We start from the raw sequence: 13,377 nt of genomic DNA, 5'->3' as shown, positions 1-13,377 counted from the left end.
TATAATTTTTTTATACATCTCTGATTTTTGTATTCATCTGTCTTTAGCATCCTGATTACTCTCTCAGGTGAGGCAATTTAAAATGAGCAAAACTGTGGAATAAGTTCAAAATGGTTAAACTGAGAATACCAACATTTTAATTAGTTTATAGGAGTTCAGTGGTCACAATCAAAGAAGGATAATGTCAGAGCTATGGAAAAGAATTAAATAAACAGAGAAACGTAGAGAGGATACTTTAAACGGCAATTAGATTTTGGAATAAGGTTATTTGATTGGGTGGAGAAAGAAGAATGTGGGGAATGTGAAATATTTTCATTTTACAAGGGAAGACGAAGAAAGACTTTGCTGCTGTGAATAGAGTAAAAAAAAAAAAGGTCACGTCTCTACGGAGGAGCCAGGAGGAGGAACGGCCAAGACCGACTGATCAATTCATCGTAGAGTAGAGAGATACAAGTGGCTGACAGTGGCAGATTGCTGGTGTTTAAAACTGCACCATAGCGTGGGGGTTTGGGAATGCGTGCCAGTACCAGAGGTCTAAAGTTGACACAAGCAGCCAGTGGAGAGGGGATGTAGTAGAAACATCGGGGGAGTGATAAGAGACTGACATTATGCAGTGTTCTTGAGGAATGGAAGGGGCTGAGTCGAAACATTCAAAAAGAGATTTTTGAAGGATAAGGTTGGCATTATTCTATAGTTTTTGTGTCAACAATTTGCATGAAAAGACCCAAACCAACAACGCATTAGTCCGTTTCTCAAAATGTTCTTATTTCTCTCCCTTATCTGTGGCACTCAGCCCTATAAGTCTATCTGTTCCTATTGAAGAGGTAATTCTGTAAAATGGTCACAAATATATATTTGTCTAGTCCCATTCAGGACAATCTCATCCACTGCATGGAAGACAACCCCGATGGTTTCATTTAAAGGCTCAGGGAAGTGGCTATATGCTGCTCTTTAATGGAAATGGGGCAGTTAACCATAAATTTCAAACTGTGTCTCTTGTCCAGGTAAGTCCTCTAATGCAGCATGTTCTTTGCCTCATTTTGGTGCGCCCACTCGTAGTAGGCTCGTTACTGCCCCCTGAGGCTGGTGGGCGGAGAGCACCCACTAGCGCTTGACTGTTGGTCAGACCAGGAGTTTTAGCGTCTTTCCCCCCAAAGGCCACAAGGAGCAACAATGAGCCCATTTCACACTCGAAAGCAAACTCCAAAGAGGGAGACAAAGGGGAGATGCATGCTTTCTTGAAGTGTTTCCAAACAACATCTTTCTGTTTTAAAAGAGAAAAGACTTCTGAAGACTATTGGCTTGTGGCAAATTAACCTACCCATCTCTTTTAAAGAGCAGTGTGCCAACACTTCCCTGAGCTTTTCTATGGAGCCTTCCGGGACTGTCTCCCAGGCAGTGGATGAGACAGTCTCAAACAGGGTTAATCGACAACCTAATGCGTAATGTAGTGATTCATATTTTCCCTGTCAGACTCAGTAAATGAGCAGCAAAGTAACAGTAGGTAAAGTTATAGGACATAACAACAGAGATAAGACCAGGGAATGGAAATTTGGAGATGGTATGATTCATATTTCTTGCACAGTCAAAATGCCACACTGAATATTATTCTTAAGTAGGGTTCTTTTAGATGGGGGAAGTGGGTAGTGTGCAGGAGGAATAAAGAATAATATTCCTCATCAAGTCAACTGAGGTCAAGTGGTAGTATATTTTAGAATGTGGTTCCCAGAATTCATGGCACAATTTAATATGTCTGATTTAAAATGTTATTTTCATAAGATTTCATTTCTGCTCACTTTACTGACCCTGTGTGAAACAGATAGAGAAAAGCCTCCTTTATCATCTCTGAGTACCAGAGATCATGAGCCGCCTCCGTAATGCGGTGTGATTGTAATGGTTGTAAAAGCAAGATTGGAAGGGAAGTTGATGTATTAGAAATGAGGAAATGAATACACACTGCAGTACATGCAGGGTGTCTCTGACATCTAATCTGACAGCATGAAGTGGATTATCCTTTTAAAATTGATGATTAAAAAGTTGTCAAAAATGTCAATCTCATGGTGGCGTGAGAGGGAAAGTCAGGGGGGTCTTCAAAGTTATTAGGATTCATCCTCTTGGTACCAGGAACAGCATCTCAAAAGCTCATTACAATCCATCCAGTAGTTGATGAGAAATGTCATTCTGTACCAAAGCGATGGACAGACAACAGTCCAATGTTGCCATTCCTCATGCCATGTGTACTCTATATCTCTTGATAACGCACCATAAAAACAACAATGTTTAGTGCAAAGATCATAGGTGCATGTGTTTTACCAGAGATCAGCATCCATGGAAGAGGCTGCATTATGTTGCATGGCTTGAGGGAACTGCCCCTCTGGCTTTTATTGTGGCTGCTGGCAGGCAAGAAGGGATAATCATTTATTTTGGGCATTTTTTTTTAATGACAGTGACAGATGAGATAGTCAGAGAGGGTATGACCGGGCTGGATTCAAACTGATGCGGTGGGGACTCAGCCTTGATATATGGCATATGCATTTAACCAGGTTAGGTACCAATGCATCCCATCATTTTCAATTCTAAATGGAAATGTAATCTAAAGATAATGAAAGCATTGCAAGTCTTTGTACGAATCAATCTGCATTTCAATCCTGTGCTTGTGGTGCACCGGCTTAACAGTGCACAGAGAATAAAAATTGTGATATTTTCATAATTGAACTTGACTTATAAGCAGGTTTTATGAGAACGGGAAGCAGTTCGCTCTAAGAACTTTGCCTCAATTAAAGGGTTTGATATTTTTTTAAATAGTTGTTTCAGAATGTTAAGTGCAAAGCCTTTGGCAGAGATGAATACCTTGGTTTCAATGCAGACAGATAAGTGCATCTTTATACGGACAGTCCTTGGAATGTCCTTGCAGATGCATAAGACCTATGACTAGCCTCTACTACAATGGCTCTTATCTCCTCTGTGAAACAGAGCTGCATGCAGAAGTTGGCTGCCACAAGAACATCCCACAAGAATGGAGGGAAGGGAGAAGAGCAGTCAAATCCTCTCCTCTGATCCCATTGATGTCTAAGCTTAACTCTAATTGAGGAGGTGCTCACTTGACAGAGCATGAGTCCCTCCTATATTACTCACTTAAGCAGCTCTCCTTGGACTGGAAAAGATGTCCTTTACTCCCTGGTGTCTTCCAGTCAACTTTTAAGAGATCAATTGTAATTTGGGCTGAATAACCTCAATGACTTTTGATGGATTGCTCATGGGGATCAAGGAATCGATACATTTTAGAAGATGAAATAGGTGAATGAGTGTTCTATGTTTACTGCTATTGAAGTGAAACACATACTCTATTTAGCCTGATCCCTACTGAGGCTGGTACTGAGTTACAGACGAATGAGCTCACTAATAACATGTTGGTATAAAGGCACAACTGTTTCATGTGGGGCTATGGGAGTTTGTGCTGCTCTTAGTTGATGTTGAGGTGCTGCCTGTTGACATTCATGGTGACTTGGTTAGATTGTAAAAAAGAGCAGCAGGGTTTGTGGAGCTTGAAGGGGATTGGTTGCTGTTTTTAAAGCTACTAATGTGCTTGTGGGTTTAGATTCATGATGGATTGATAGAGAAAGGGAGCTGCTTTTTCTATGTTAATGCCCCTGTGATCACTCCCATTAAACAAATGGAGTAGCTCAAGAAAGTGTGTATGTGAAGTATTTTCTATTAATAATTTGCAACAAGCTGTAAATATAACACTGACATTGTCACCTACTTGACATTTCAAATGTGTTAGGAAAGAGTTGCTTATTTACACATCCAACAAATACATAGCAACATTAGCATTCAGTCGGAGTTGTACCTAACAAGTCCAATATTCACTCCATCAACTCCTGAGGGAAGAATCTATCTATTTAGCTGCTTGATGTTCCACTTTCCTCAGCCACTGGTTGCTAACTTTCTCTGCAGCACAGTTAGGGTACAGTGGGTTTTTAGAGCGTTTCGCTGAAAATAGCGTCATGCTCCAGTTGAAAACAACAAAATGATGGAAACCAAACAAGTCCAAGATGCACGCCATTTATAAAAAAAAGAAAAAAAGAAGAAGAGCTAGAGAGAGCTGAAAGAATGCTCCGCAAAGGTGCGGGCCACTGCAGTGGGGTGATAATTATCTGTGGGTTTGTCTCTGCAACACTTTGTATACACAGTCATTTCCTTCATTCATAATATTAAAATATTGATTGCGCAGCTTCAATCAAGTTGTTTAGTTGCTCTTAGGTAAGTTGATCACACAGGTTGTAAAAAAAAACAAGTCAGTCGAATTTATTGAGTAAATGAAGGCAAATTAGTCACAGTTTGCAGACATACTTCTTGGTTCATCTTTACTTTTACTGAACTTGCTGGACAGTAAGTCACTGAGTGTGTGCTCAATGTTTTCTTGGGGGTGTGAAGAAGTGGACATGATCACTTTTATCTCCAAATTAGGTGGTTTAGTTAATCTGGCCAAAATGTCGTCTTGTTTTCAACCTGTACAATCGTGAGGCCTAGTTGAAATAATTTTAGTAATGCTGCAGCATCTGGAGTCTGGTGAGTACATGTTACCGTAACTGATGGCCTGAGGTGTGACAAGTAAACCCAAAATGTAATAGACCTCAGTTGTCCTTTAATGCTAGAGGTGGCAGATTATAGAGCACTCATGAAGAGTTTTTGGTATCAGATGTGTATGAGGACTTGTTGGGTCATTTTCTATTACGTGCATTCTCACATACATGCTCTTTTTATGGGCACATCCTGGTCTGAACAATGGTAACCAGTCAGTAATTCTCTGAGATTTTAATTATTTCCTTGTCATTTTATTAACCTTGTATTGTTCACCATGACACAAATTGCCCAGGAAATAAAGAAAGAAAGAATTTCATGAGCCCAATCAGTGTGATAATATTGAGCAGGAGAACATTTTGACAACCTTTTGACACCTGCTTTGAAAAATGACACATATGACAACTGAGCCCTCCTCTGTGCTGCCAGATGAACATGAATATATGTAGTACTGGAATACTTAATTCCTCAACAAGAGTCAATTATTACAAAGAAATGTTTTCTGCTCCACAGGTACATAATTGACAGAGCTTCATTGAACAACTTCTCCCCCATAAGAGATTTCCATTGTTGCCCTCAGCTGGAGGAAGAACTCCTGTACACAGTGTACAAAAAAGACTCTTAATGACAGGGACTAGATCAGTGGAATATGGTGTGAATCTGTGTCCTGCCAGCAGCACCAGGGAACGGGATAAAGAATGGTGTTTTGCTCATGTAGCCTGTGGGGCACGGTTCCTTCCGAGAAGAAAAGCACAGATGCAATCATGAACTTGCTTATTTTCAGATAAAGTCACAGTAATAGGGTACACATGCACTCAAACATGAAATGACACATAGTACAAATCAAGGGGCTTGTCCAGTGAACCAAACTACAACTCATCTCGGGATTAAGGGCTTGAGGGATCAAAAGTTTGTGAGTGTGTATTCGCAAGATAGCATGATCTCTATATGTGTCGTCGTGGTGTGGAAACATCATATGCCTCAGACCTGACATCACTTTAATATCTTATCACCACAGGCTAAGACCAGATAAGTGTGGATTCTTTGAGCATCTGTGGAGCAACGATGGCTTCCTCTCTGCTTTAGTTCTCAGCAGATGCATCATGTAGTTGTTATTGTATCACAGATCCATTCCACCCATGGCCAGTGATGCAAGACTGGTGGTGGAGCCACTGGCCCATTACATCTATTATTCAAAAAACCATGTGTTAGCAGCTGTTTCCAGGCTCATTAGACAGTGATCATACCGGGACTGATGATACAAGTTAAGTTGTGATCTGATTTGTGCTTTCAGTAAGGTGGTATAGATGCCACAGAGCTCATTCTACCATATAACACAGATAGAGAGGGATGGAAATAAACAGATGTAGCTGGTTGCAGTGACACTGTCTTATTTTGTCACACGCCAAAATAATCTTCTAGTGCAGTTTATCCAAATCTGAAAGGTATTGTTGTAAAACAACGTTTTTTCAGCAATGATCGGATTCAATTTGAAGACATCTTATGAATGACAAACACTCAATGTGTAGCATTTATAAATTGTAAACTTAATTTGTTACACTCTGACGCTGTTCACACAGAATATTCATTTTGGAGGTGAGCAGATGTTACAGGATCATAATACTTTTTGTTGTAAGCGTTTTTGTAAATTTAGAGAGGGTCATGAGGGTCTCTAAAATAATCCTTTTGTTAGATGTTTTTTTGGTCATGTTATAAACAAATAAAGGCACACACACAAGTGCACACAGAAGATATTCAGATTAAAATGAGCCACAGATAATTCATTGATGCCATCTAAAGTGCAGTACAAGTTTTCAGGCCTCGGTTTGCTTGGCTGCCATTTTACCAGTGCTTACCAATATACTCCTGCAGGACGATGCAAGTTATTTTTTTGTTTACAATAGAAAGTATATAATGATATAGTAATACATTGAATTAGGTTCATCTATTGGTAACATCACAATATCATCAAAAACATGCTCAGCCTGTAACATGTAGATTAAGCAGCTAGTGAATGGTGATAGCGTTCTGACAGATAATCATAGACTCAAACTTTCATTAACGATGAGATATTTATCTACTACATTGTTTCTTATGTGTCAAAAACTAATTTGATCATCACAAAATAGTAGTAAATAAATTAGTTCAACTACAGGAATTAAGCTTTATCATTAGAAAAACTGCTTGTAAACAAGGTCTCAATCACGTCCTACTCACCATACTTATATCTTGACAAGCCCAGAAGTGGGAATCTGCATTTTAATTGATAGAGATCTTGGGTGACAGCAAGGGCATCCAGTGTTCAGAATATAGGGAGTCTTAATTAAAACCTAGGACCCCCTGAAAACCTATAAAATTGAATGTTTGACACTGTGAAAATAGGTAGTACCTCCTATAGAATTAGAATGCACATGTAGAATTGAACAGTAGAACATCTATGGGTTCAGCTACAATGACAACATAAGCAATTAGAATGCTGAGGCTCAGACATAAACTTGTGCTTGTTAACTGCAGTATCAGTCCCACAGAGGAAACCTGGATAGCTCTGAGGCGCTAAAGCTCGAGGCAGACAGCAGGAAAACCACCGGTCAAAGCATCTGAAAATGGTCAGCTACAGTAATGTTTGACTGACAGCATAGTGTGGCAATACATTTTTTTTTGCTTTTGTTTCATTTTCCTGTCTGTCCCAGTAAGGCTGGGGTAGTACTTCTGTTGATTTTGAAAGTTAAAAAACATCCAGGTGTTGAGGTTGAAGCCTCTGGCTATTTGGATGAAAAAAAATCAAGCTTTTCAGATATGTCTCGATCACATTTATTGTTGTTTCAGCAGCATTTCATATGAAACCTAGTCCAATAACAATTGATGATTTTCAGTGTTAATGTTTTACAAAGTTACAGTTTAAAAGTTACAGCATTGAAAGGAGGAATGTCCTTCCCAATCTGAAACTGAGTTGTGCTTAGTCTGTGGACTAATGTGCTAGTCATGGGTTACCCAAAACAAACTCCACGTTCAAGCATAGGATGATTTAGTGTACTTGATACCAGACTACCATAGGTCAAAGATTGGTGATTTACTTTATGGTTGTATCATCCCATCTGCTGTATGTCTTAGACATCCAGGTGAAGAAATTCAACTGATCATCCACTGATGGTGAGTTGATGGGTAAATTAAATCTGTACTGAGGGTGGACTGGGGAGGTCTGGGGAGAGATCCCTGTCCCCAAGGTGTTTAATGCCCACCTCCAGAGGAGACAGTGATCAATCTCAAATGGTTGCTTGGAGTTGTAGTCATCGTTGTCTGTTGTGATGGTAACCTGAGGAACCCATTGATGGACATTGGTGATGAAGGGGCCCTTTCAGGCTTGGTCACAGAAGCAATACCCCTGAATTTGGGGGAGCTCAGGAATACCAATAAGAATTGTCATTCAGCTGGTCTTGAGGAAGTTTTTGCAAATCATTAGATGACTCAGGAGGAGAAAACAGGTCTGGGCTCATTCTATGTTCACCAGAGGAGCTGACCTTGACTATATTGTCAGGGTGGTGGAAAGAGTACTTCGAGGAACTCCTGAACCTATCTAACATCGTTGGAGTAAACAGAGTTGGAGGACTTGGGGGAAAGTGTTTATCCCTGGTACAGGTCCCGGAGGCCAGGTTCTAGGTGTGGATGAGATATTCTCCCTCAGATTGTGTAAATTGTTGGCCTGTCTTATTTGACATTAGGGCTGTCACTTCAAAATTTGATCTTTCATTTGAGCATGGGAAGTGTTGGGCTCAGCCATGTTTGTCCATTGTCATCAATTCTGTCTGTGATGTTCATGGAGAGGACCTCAATGTGCCGCTGAAGTAAAGTAAAGTGTCCAGTTTGGGGACCTAAGAATTGATTCTTTTCTCTTTGCAGATACTATGGTGATAGGCTTCAGCAAACTGTGACCTCAAGCATTTGGGGTGGTTTGCAACTGACTGGGAAATAGTTGAGATCGGAGCGAGCACCTCCAAGTCTGTGGTCATCCTTTTCAATGGCTGATTGCTCACTCTAGGTTGCAAGTGAGTTTCTGCCCCAAGTGAAGAAGGTATCTCTGGCTCTTGATCATGAGTGAGGATGAAATGGAGCATGAGGTTTGTAAGCAAATCACTGTGATATCAGCAGTAGTGCTCCCCAGGGATTCATGCCAAACTCCTCTGGGTATGTGCGGTAAAGACCTTACCAACAGGGCCCTCTCCCAGATGTTCCCAGTCCACACTCAGTACACATTTGGATTTGCCCACCAACTCAACACCAGTGGATGATCAGTTGATTTTCTTCATCTGAATGTCCAAGACATTCAGCAGATGTGAAAGGCGAGATGAGCCTGAAGACGAAGCTCTCAATTTACTACTGGATTTGTGTTCCATTGTCATTGTTCATCTTAAGTTCATGAACGTTAGATAATGACTGAAAGAATAAAATTTTGATTACAATTGGCCGGAATAAGTTTCTCCATAGGTTGGCTGGGCTCACCCTTAGAGACTGCTGCTACTTCATGTCGAATGGAGCCAGTTGAGGTGATTCAGGCATCTTATAAGGGTGGCTTTGGATTTCTGGTGCATGTCCGAATGGCATCTTGCTAGAGTACACCTTGAGATTCCCCAGCAAGACGTTGCTTGGAAAGAGGGACATTCTGGACTACCATAGCCTGCTGCCACCACAACATCACCCCAGATAAGTGGTGGAAAATCGATGGACAGGAAGTCTTTACTTTTTTTTTCTTATGCTCTCAAGCTTTCAGCAGTCCCACAGGGCTTTGGTTTTGGCCTCAATTACCCCCCAATGTGTACTGTGTGGGGCAAATTAATTGCAAGCTTGTAGTGGCTCATAGGAAATGCGAAACAGGAAAAAGTAAAATGAAATGCTCGTAATTGCACAAAAAGGTTTGAGCACATGGCAAATGCACTAAGATTCTGTTACAAGACCAAATGTAATTTACTGTAATTTTCCCCCTTGATGATTTCTCGAGCCAGTTGGTACACATGGAAACTAAATTAAGGTACAGGAGCCTCTGCACCATAGAGAAATACAGTAGCTGCAGAAAAGTTACAAGGATTGAAAAATTCTCTGCTTGGGCTGTGTAGGTTATGGACTTTATTAGACATGCTCTTTGATGCCCCTCCTGTCTCCTCAGATGCCAGAGATAGTGGAGTAATTAAGAGAAAAACCCCAACCCCCCACAAGTCCTTTATGGTATGCTCCGCCCTGCCATTTACTTGCATACAGCTGCTAATTAATGAAGTGCCACGAAAGGGTTACCCAATCAAATCACTTGACACATAAATCAAAGACTTTTTTCTCTTTTTCTCTGGGATACTGGCAATATCATCAGATAAACTATTCAGCAAAGAGATAAATAATTTTGAATTAGTTTACTCTGTTACTTATGTGTGTTTGAATGTTGCTGTTGAGTACAGGAAGATTTCTATTTGCAAAGCTGCTCAAAGTCTGAATACACATGCATGTTTATGATTTTTTTTTTTGGTTTGTTTGATTGATAGATTGGTACATACACATCTTTGTGGCGCTTGCCCTGCTTGGTTGCAAAAAGGCAGGGCCCATTAACCAGATTAATTTGAGAGAATGGATGAACATGGAAGGATGGATGAAGGGAGTGGGGACAGAAACCATAACAGCAAAGAGGGAAAGAAGCGATGAGATGGGTGAAGAACATGAAAGACAGCTGTGTGGTACAGTAGAGAAACAGAAGAAGAGAAAAATACAGTGTGATGATCAGAAATAGCAAGGGAGGAGGACAGACTCATTGGAGACAGCAAGAAAGAGTGAAATCAGGTAGGCGGCAGAGGAAGACTAAAAGTGATAAAGAAAGAAGGAAGGGGGATATGGATGTGGGATCTTCTTGTGGAGGATAATGGCTCCTCTCTCCTCTATTGCTCACTGAAGGGCACATAAGTGTCTGGGCAAATGTGTATCAGAGTCTGGGCAGCTTAGGCAATTTCATGGAGCTGAAGAAGATGATGATAATCCAGTTAAATTGAAAAATGGGAATGTCTATGGATCCTTGTTCATCCTGTAATTAATCCTTTCTTACATTCATGCAGCCAGATAGTTTATATGATTAGGATTGACTGAGGATAATACTTCCCTCAGTGCTGCCCTGCTGAAATACTACTCACTGCCCTGTGACGTACAAATGAACATTTCATTCAAGCTGTACATTCAACAAAATAGGCCTTTGTTTGTATAGCAGGGTTTAAGTGTGCTTCAACGATGCTTGGCCATAAATAAATCACTACATTTTGTAGGCCCTTTAGTGTTTAATGGAACAGTTAAATGGAGTGTCACCGGGAGAGACAGGAGAGCTAGCGCGTGTGTGTGTGTGTGTGTGTGTGTGTGTGTGTGTGTTGTGTGTGTTTTGTGTGTTTCACCAATTTTGGGCTAAATCAGTTGATTGGGGAAAGTGTAATTGGGGGCAAAACAAGCAACCTTGAGTGTGAAAATAACACGCTGTATTCTTACTAATGCAAGTGTATGAGCCATTTTATATGTAATTCCAAGAATTCTCAGGATTACTTTTCTTTTAACACTGAGGTATTTTGTAATTCTACTTATTTTGCTAGCTCCATTTTTGGTAAACATGTTTAGGATGAATGTAAAGCCAATTTTGAGGCGGTGTGCCTACATATGCAATCAATAGAAAACCTTGCAAGCTTGCAACATGCAAGTTCGCGCAAAGCACCAAGGGTTGATGCAAAGACATGTCTTTATTTAAATACAACATTTAAGCTTATCCTGCAGCTATAGTATTCTGCCTCATGAATATACAGAGATGAGGAAAAGAGAGATCCTATAGGAAAGAAACAGAAAGAACTGGTTTCTACTAAATTTTGGATTAGTCACGTCAGTGCATATTATAGAGGCTAAGCAGACATTAGCTCTAACTAGCTAAACAGTGTCTCAACAGTCAGCCCATTAGCTATATGTGGCTGTAAGTTAAGGCAAATATTAGGTGTACATTCAATGTGAATACCATTTGAAGAATTAATGTACTAGACATGTATTTGATGGATTAAATGTACCCTCTCCTTGGCAACACTGGCACAGAACCATATTAACAACATTACATGTTTAAAAAATGCTGATAAACATTTGGTACTGTTTTATAAAATCATTATGAATTCTCCCATCATCATAAGAAGGAGATGCTTTTTGAGATTTTGGAATGATAAGAATGATATGTGCAACATTAAGGCAGCTCCCCTTTGGAGATGTTGCTGATGAGCTATATCTCAACAGAAACCTTTGCCTTGATAAATATAGTCCCACTTATTTGTGCCTCAAAGAAAGCGCAGAGTACATTCTCTAGATTTATGGGGGCAACAACTTCTTAGAGAAGCTGCTTAAAGATTGCCAGTGGGTTATACTTTACTAAATCTAAGAACTGACATTTTGAAGGTCTGACCCTTCTGAAAGGTACATTTATCTTTCCAAAAGCATCACACACTATTGTGGGTCCACTGTGCTCTCTATCTCAAGTCAGTTAACAATGGGAGTCTCTCCAAAAGGCAGCTCTTCTAAAAGTCTCTTCATCAAAGAATTGGCCATTCAATTTGGTCAACTGATTATTTATATATAATGACCTCATTTTTTATTCAAACTCTTTACTTTTTCAACAATTTGATAGATTATTTCTTAATAGAAACCGCATTGGTTGCCATCAATCTGCACATAATATCCGTAATAAAAAAAGTGTGTTGAGATTACAAGATATGATTTAGAAAGGTATAATGTAACTAAATGAAGGGAAACTTTACAATGCATTTCAGAGTGAAAATATGAATTGAAGTAAGGGATTCTTGGTAGACCTCTGACATGAAGCAGAAATCATCACAAACAAAGGGAATTACAAAGGTGCCACAGCATTATTGTAATGATCATAATTATGTAAAAAGTGTGAACCCTGAATTCTTGCCAGAACTGTCTCTCTAACACAGACAAGATGAAAAGAGTGTTGGTCAGAGGAGAAACCAAGACCTCAATATAGCAACTCCAGCAGGGCATCTCGGCCCTTCGGTAACATTGCATCAATCAAGAAATTGCTAGAGAGTGGCAAGGTTTTGAACACTCAATGGCACATGACAGCACAACCGGGATCTGGAAGGCACTTTTGGACTTGGAGTATGAGAGCATGATTTCTGGTTCGAGTGCCAAGCAGCGCGTCTGGGGAATGTCCTGGGCCATGCATCCCTGAATGGTACAATCCCTATGTTGGAAGTATGATGGACCAACAGGCCCTCAAATGGAAAAAGGGCATACTCTGAAATCATCTATGGAGTGCCCTTTAGCACTACAACAACAATGGTAGACTAGCTTAGGGACAAGTCTCTGAATGTCCTTGAGTGAGACTGTTGAAGCCTGAACTTATAAACATCCATGGCCACTCTGACAAGGACAAAGAAGAGCAAATATGTGAACACTTCAGAACACTTCAAAGTATGGAAAAAGGTAAAAGGATCTGAATATTTTCAAAAGTTGCTATGGTGTGGTTGATGCTGTTGAACCACTAAATCCACAAAGCGGTCTGTCTAGGCTCCAGGATGATTTCCCTCTTGCTACAATTGACTGAAATAGCCAAAAATATTACTTCTTTTCTCTTTATTTATTCCCCTGAGCAGCCTGATTCAAACACTCACATCCACTGAACACGCACACAAACACATAAATAAGTAGAATTTATAAGCTGGACTTGGGGGAGATGAGGATGGGGTGGAGAATAACATTATTTATTTATCAAGCTAAATGGAATTT

General features: G+C 40.1%; 1 long non-coding RNA gene across 2 annotated transcripts in view; it reads left to right on the top strand.

Moving 5' to 3' along the window:
• LOC130187053 (uncharacterized) overlaps positions 1-13,377 on the top strand; it is a 44,199-nt gene that overhangs the window by 20,064 nt on the left and 10,758 nt on the right. The window contains exon 3 of one of the 2 annotated variants that reach the window (XR_008830381.1): positions 5,098-5,925. The exons of the other annotated variant lie outside the window; for it this stretch is intronic. This is a non-coding gene — a long non-coding RNA (uncharacterized LOC130187053). Of the gene's footprint in view, positions 1-5,097; positions 5,926-13,377 lie in introns of those variants that run through there. 2 annotated transcript variants of the gene reach the window in all.

This window comes from Seriola aureovittata, chromosome 18 (genome assembly GCF_021018895.1).
Source record: "Seriola aureovittata isolate HTS-2021-v1 ecotype China chromosome 18, ASM2101889v1, whole genome shotgun sequence".
Taxonomy (NCBI): Eukaryota; Metazoa; Chordata; class Actinopteri; order Carangiformes; family Carangidae; genus Seriola; species Seriola aureovittata.
Note: the sequence above shows the minus strand (reverse complement) of the source record. Positions and strands in the feature narration are given on the sequence as shown.